Source organism: Sturnira hondurensis, unplaced genomic scaffold (genome assembly GCF_014824575.4).
Source record: "Sturnira hondurensis isolate 20B ecotype Veracruz unplaced genomic scaffold, ASM1482457v3 Scaffold0007406, whole genome shotgun sequence".
Taxonomy (NCBI): domain Eukaryota; kingdom Metazoa; phylum Chordata; class Mammalia; order Chiroptera; family Phyllostomidae; genus Sturnira; species Sturnira hondurensis.
The window spans coordinates 5,306,055-5,312,118 of record NW_028080037.1 but is presented as its reverse complement, the minus strand read 5'-3'; the positions used below and the strand labels follow the sequence as shown (position 1 = coordinate 5,312,118).

At 48.8% G+C, this 6,064-nt stretch overlaps 1 long non-coding RNA gene across 1 annotated transcript in view; it reads left to right on the top strand.

Annotated features, from left to right (window-relative positions):
- LOC118991108 (uncharacterized) overlaps positions 1-6,064 on the top strand; it is a 47,335-nt gene that overhangs the window by 8,087 nt on the left and 33,184 nt on the right. The window lies entirely within an intron of this gene.

Sequence of the window (6,064 nt, the reverse complement as noted above, 5' to 3'; positions counted from 1 at the left end):
TTTGATGCCCCGAGTGTGTGGGATGCCCCAGCCTCGCAATTTCAGCACGCGTTGGTTGGACGTAATGTGTACAGGCCTGAACCTCAGCGCCCGTGGCCCTGACCTCCGAGGGCTTGCACTCTACCGGAGAGTGGGTTAAACCCGCCTACGATGGATTCACAGTGACGGGGGATATGAGAGAAAGCATAGGGTAAAGACAAGGTGGGGGCAGAGGACACTGATTTGTAGGTCCCAGGGTCATGAAGTGACATGTGAGACCTGAGTTGAAAAGGTAAAGACCTAAGTGCATTTCAGGGGTAGGGAACAGGAAGTGCGAGGGCCTGGAGGCGGGACCAGCCTGGGTTGTGTAAGAGCGTGGAAAGAATGGAGCCCCGTGCAGGAGGGGGCGTGTGGGGAGGTGGAGAGGCAGGTGGGGCCGGGGCTGGTAGGGCCTTAGAAGCGGGGGTAGTCATCCTTTAGTACTGAAGGATGACTTGCTCGACTTGCGCGTTAACCTTACTGGTTTAACGGACCACAGGAGGGCAGGGGTGGAATTAAGGACCTTACAAATGGTTTTATTCCATGGATATCGGGGCTGGGCACTAAGGATGCAGGAAGGAATTAGCTAACTATCAGCTAAAGTCCAAGGAAGAGGTGAAGAAACCTGGTGGGATGAGCTGAGCCTGCAAACACAAGTGTGTTTGACAGCAGAGGAGCAGAGGGAAGGGGACATCTAGGCAGCCAGTGTCTGGGTTGCTGTTTGTGGCTGGAGCCCCTGGCACTGAGGCCCAACTCTAGAGAACCAGGCAAAGGTGTTGATCCACAGTCTGAAAGAAGCGGACAGCGTGTGTTCTTTCTTGCTTTGCTTTGAAGTGCTAACGTGTTAACAAAAGTATATAGTAATAGCCCTGGCTGGTGTAGCTCAGTGGATGGAGCACAGGCCTGTGAACCAGAGGATTGCAGTTCAATTCCCAGTCAGGGCACATGCCTGGGCTGCAGGCCAGTTCCCAGCAGGGGATGCACGAGAGGCAACCATACATTGATATTTCTCTCCCTCTCTCCTTCCCTTCCCTTCCCTTCTAAAATAAGTTTTAAAAAAGTATATGGTAATAGTTAACAGAGCTGCCGTAGCAAATATGCCATGAATCCCAGTGGCTGACCACAATCAAGTCCCTTTTCATCATGGCGAGTCTCACTTACACATCCTGTCCCCTCCAGGCAGGAACAAGGGATCCAGGGCTTTTCTTTCTGCAACTCTGATGTCAACACCTGTTCACCAAAGTCACCACCAGAGGAGAAAGAAGCTTAAGGATAGCACCCGGGAAGGTTTTATGGGCTGAGCCCAGGAAGAAGGGGAAATAGGTTTGGAGATCAGTTGCATAGATCACTGAAAAATGAGTCTCCTCTCCTGTCTGAGTGCTTCCCCAGCCCCCACTTCCTCTTTTCCAAGACAGCTTGCTTTTTTCATTTAATAATGTTGGGGTGGGGGGGTGGTTCTGTCATAGCACAGGGGGAAAGTGTCCCGTTTTCTTTAGCAGCTACATAGAATTCCGTTGGAGATACATCTACCATTTTTTAATGAATTTTCTATGGATGGACATTTAGGTTGTTTCCAATATATATCCTTGACATACCTGAGAAGTTCACAGAAATGGAACCGCTAAGTCAAAGGATACTTACAATTTAAATATATGAGTAGGTATTATTATATTACCCTTCATAGAGGTTTAATTAATTTACGTCCCACCCGCTATCATGCCTAAGTTGCCTCACACCTTCGCCGATACAATTTATCAGATACTTTTTTAGCTTTGCTAATCAGATAGGTAAAAAGTGACCTCTCCTTGTCACAGTACTTTGGATTTCTGGGGAATGAGTGTGAGCGTCTTCGCCTGTAGAAAGTCATGTGCTCGTCCTCTGCTACCAGCTGACTGTTCATGTCCCTTCTTTATCTTTGTACTGGGTTGGTGGTTGGTTTCACTAATATATAAGGCAATTAACATGTGGTTTGTCATATGTGACGCAAATACTTTCTGCGGATTCTCATTTGTATCATTTAGCTTTTACTTCGTTTGTGCTTTTTGTTGTTTTACAGTATTTGTTCATGTTTTGTGAGTTTTGGGTCAGTGCCTTCTTTAATACCTCCGGCTTTCATGTTACGCCTAGAAAGCCTTTACCATTCTGAGATTATTTAAAAGTTTTCTCGTATGTTTTTTTCTAGTACCTTTTTCCACTTTATCAAGATACAATTGACATGTAACATTGTGTAAGTTTAGGGTCTACAACATGTTGATTTGACACATTGTTTTCAAAAGATTGTATTTATTTATTTTTAAAGAAAGGAGAAGGGAGGAAGAAAGAGAGGGAGAAACATCAATGTGTGGTTGCCTCTCACGCGCCCCCTACTGGGGACCTGGACCCCAACCCAGGCATGTGCCTTGACTGGGAATCCAACCAGCGACCTTTTGGTTCATAGGCCGCCACTCAATCCACTGAGCCGCACCAGCCAGGGCTAGTTTGACACACTTCTATAATGCAAAATGTTTACCATCTTGGCTTTAGGTAACACCTCTATCATATCACATAATTACCATTCCTTTTTTGTAGTGAGAACATTTAAGATATACACTCTTAGCAACTTTCCAGTATATAATACAGTATCGTTAACTGTAATCGCCATTTTGGACATTAGATCCCCAGAGTTTATTCATCTTATACCTGTAAGTGTGTACCAGCTGACCAGTGTGTATTCATTTCCCGCACCCCCTGGCCCCTAGTAACCACCATTCTGCTGTCTGTTTCTATGACTGCAGCTTATTTAGGTTCCACGTATGAATCAGACAGAATTTGTCTTTCTCTGTCGTACTTGTTTCACCTAATCCGTGTTGTCACAAATGGCAGGACGTCCGTCTCAGCCGTTCCACTGTGTGTAGGTACCTCATCTTCACCCATCAGTGGGCACTTGGGTTGTTTCCAGATCTTGGCTGTTGTGAACAGTGAACATGGGTGTGCAGACATCTCTCTGAGACCCCGTGTCCATCTCCTGTGGATGTACACCTGGAAGGGGGGTTGCTGGATCACACAGCGGTTCTATTTTTTCTTTTTAGGAACTTCCGTATTGTTTTCCCTCGTGGCTGCCGCACCAACTTACATCCCCACCAACAGAGCATAAGCGTTCTCTTTTCTCCACGTCCCACAAACATTTATTGTCGCTTGTCTCTTTGATGACTGTCATTCTCACAAATGTGATGTGTAAAAAAACTCCTTGTGTTTTTTTTAATCCTCTCCCAAGGCTATTTTTATAATTCTCACCCAGACACACAGGAAAAACTGGCATGTCTTAGGGAGTTCTTATAAACCCTGAATCATCTCATTTAATCTTCCAACAATCCTGGAAGGGAAGTACATTTTAAATGAGAAAAGCAACTCTAGCCCTGGCTGGTGTGGCTCAGTGGATTGAGTACCAGCCTAAGAACCAAAGGGTCGAGGGTTGGTTCCCAATCGGGGCACGTTCCTGGGTTGTGGGCCAGGTCCCCAGTAGGGGGCACACGAGAGGCAACCACCCCTTGATGTTTTTCTCCCCCTCCTTCTCCTCCCTTCCCCCCTCTCTAAAAATAAACAAATAAAATCTTAAAAAAAAACCCAACTCTAGGAGATGAAAAATCACTTCCCATTGTCGCCTAGATAGTCTGTCGTGGAGTCAGGATTCAAACCCAGGGCCAAACTAACGAGGCTTCTATAAGCTTTCTTCTTGACTAGGCTTTACCCTTGGCCTATAGAAACCTCAGACTCTCAGCACAAATTATTCAGTCCGTCCCCACCACATCAAAAGACTCGTACCAACTCCAACACAGTTTCTAGCAGCTCAGGGCTGCACCCCCAGAATGATTCTAGCCCTGGGCAAGTGCTGCCTGAAAACTCAGGCTGCCCAAAGACGTTACTATGACCTTGTCTCCCAGTCTCTGCGGGAGGCCAGGTGCCCAACCTGGCTAAGTTAGCAAACCCAGGTGGGTTTTACGTGGACCAGCCCTGGAACCCAGCTTTGTGTAAAGGCAGCAGGAAACCCCTCCCGCCCAACAGACCCCCACCGCTCTCCCTCCTGTTCTGTCCCGGCTTTCAAATGCACCCCCTACAAGTGGAAGCTGAGGTCCGTGCGGCCCCGCCCCCTGCCGACTGCAGCAGCGTCTCCCCGAGCCACATCTGTCCTGACCACGTTAATCAGTGCCGTTTGCCTCGGACGGCTCTTTACCACTCTGTTGCCTGTCATCTGTCTCACGCTGCTTTGCAGAGGAGCCCCTGAAGTTGATCTCTAGCCAGCCTTCCTGATGAGGAGAGACTCTGCTCCCAGAGTACTTGGCCGACAGATGAGCTCCCGACTGGCCCCAGGTTGCTGGAACCTGAGCCTTTTCCCTCTGTCTGACGCCCACGATGGCTGAGGTCCACAGGAGAATGGGAGAGACAGGGACAAGCCTATAGCCACGTGGCGCCACGGAAGGCAATAGAAACACGGACTCGGATGTCTCAGAGCAGTGCTCCAGCCTTGGGCCCGTGCTGCACTCTGCTGTGATTACAGGCAGGCTTGGGCATCCTCAAAGCCTCCCGGGAAGCCCTGAGGCCTGGGTGGTGACAGACAGGCGTTAACTCTAGGCAACCACAGAGGACTCATGGGGCTCTGTGGCCCAGAACACTGGACCCTGTTTTTTGAGGTTCACGCCTGGATGCTGTCTTGATAGAGCCCTTCCCAGGCAAGTTACTTGGAATTATCTCTTTCTGCCTCTGTAGGATTATACTGGAATTATCTGACAGTATCTGAAGTCAGGACTCAAGGGAGCAAGCGAAGATAACAAGACCATAACCTGGTTTAGGGGAGTGAGGAGGGGCGAGAGCGGGAAAGGGTGAATGGGGGTCACCCTTTCGCCAGAGTTGGCCCTTCTGATGGAAGCTGTGGTCCTGTGACTATCCCTGGACATGCGAGGAGGGGTCAGTCTCGCCTCCTGTGCTTGCCAAGAAGGCAGCAGAAGAATGTTCAGTGGCTTTGGGATAGAATGCTGCTGTGAGGGAAAAAAATACGACTACATAATGAGCACATTTTGTTCCCTTCCCCAAGACAGGCCAATAAGGTTGGTCCACCCACGCAGGGCTGGTGGCGAGATGTTAAATGTTCCACAGATAAAACCGGTCAGGCACAGTCGTTACCACACCGAGCTTACTTGTGCCCAAGCGTTGCCCAAGCGTTGCCCCACCACACACTGATTTCCACTCCAGAGAAGCACGGTGCGGGGGCGGCACCGCACTGCCTACCCGAAACGCCAGTCGTTCATGCAGGTGGAAAGGGTCCATGGCCCTACCCACCCTTCCTTTCCTTTGCCTTTTTTTTATTCCAGTTCTGCAGGCGGTTCTTTGGGAGCCCTCTGCAGTGTTAGGGAACTTTGAACGGGCTCTCAGCCTCCTTTGTCCCTTCTTCATCCTGGTGAACTGTGAAGAGCAGAGGATCTTTTTAGAACTCTAGTCAAGTTCTGTCGAATCACTGCCTACACTCTTTCTTAATCCTTGCCCAAGGATGTTTATTGATTTTTTTTAAATGTTTTATTTATTTATTTTTAGAGAGAGGGGAAGGAAAGGAGAAAGAGCGGGAGAGAAGCATCAATGTGTGGTTGCCTCTCATGTGTCCCCTGCTGGGGACCTGGCCTGCAACCCAGGCATGTGCCCCGACTGGGAATCGAACTGGCAACCCTTTGCTTCACAGGCCTATGCTCAATCCACTGAGCTACACCAGTCAGGGCTGTTTATTGTCTCTTTCTAGAGACAGGAAGGTAGAGAGAAAGAGAGAGAAACATGGAAATGAGAGAAAAACATCAGCTGGTTGCCTCCCATACACACCCTGACCGGGGATTGAACCCACAACCTTTTGGTGTGTGAGACGACACTCCAACCAACTGAGCCACCGGGCCAGGGCTAAATGCATGTGCCATTAAGGGGCACGCATGAGACCATGGCCACTTAATTTGGAGGTTTGGACTCACACACAATAAAAACCCCAAGTCAAAGGTGAATAGTTAAGCAATTTATTAGGAAAGAGCAAAGA